Source organism: Halyomorpha halys, unplaced genomic scaffold (assembly GCF_000696795.3).
Source record: "Halyomorpha halys isolate HHAL.00 unplaced genomic scaffold, Hhal_1.1 Scaffold2305.1, whole genome shotgun sequence".
NCBI classification, from domain to species: Eukaryota; Metazoa; Arthropoda; class Insecta; order Hemiptera; family Pentatomidae; genus Halyomorpha; species Halyomorpha halys.
In genome coordinates this window covers 3,839-4,142 of record NW_027115869.1, presented here as the reverse complement: position 1 = coordinate 4,142, position 304 = coordinate 3,839, and the positions used below count along the sequence as shown (strand labels likewise).

The window sequence follows — 304 nt, the reverse complement described above, 5'->3', positions numbered from 1 at the left end:
GAAATAATTTCAACCTTACTATAGAGGCATTTAAAATTAATAATTAATTAATCATCGCGTAATTTTTTAGACACAAACAACGAAAACAAAAAAATTAAAAAAAACCTACAGCAGAAATAAAAAAAAAAATAGAAAAATAAATTTTCTTTTAATCAATAACACAATTAAAAATGTAATTACCAGTTCCTCTTCCTCTTCTGGTTTAATTCTGTAGCCTCCTGGCCTATATAGCCCAGCGCCCCGATCCTTTGGTCCATTCTATTAAAATGAAAACAATATTATAACGTTATGGAAACAAATACAT

At 27.3% G+C, this 304-nt stretch overlaps 1 long non-coding RNA gene across 1 annotated transcript in view; it reads right to left on the bottom strand.

The window, feature by feature from the left end:
- LOC106690633 (uncharacterized) overlaps positions 1-304 on the bottom strand; it is a 4,727-nt gene that overhangs the window by 3,074 nt on the left and 1,349 nt on the right. The gene's annotated exons all lie outside the window — the stretch shown is intronic.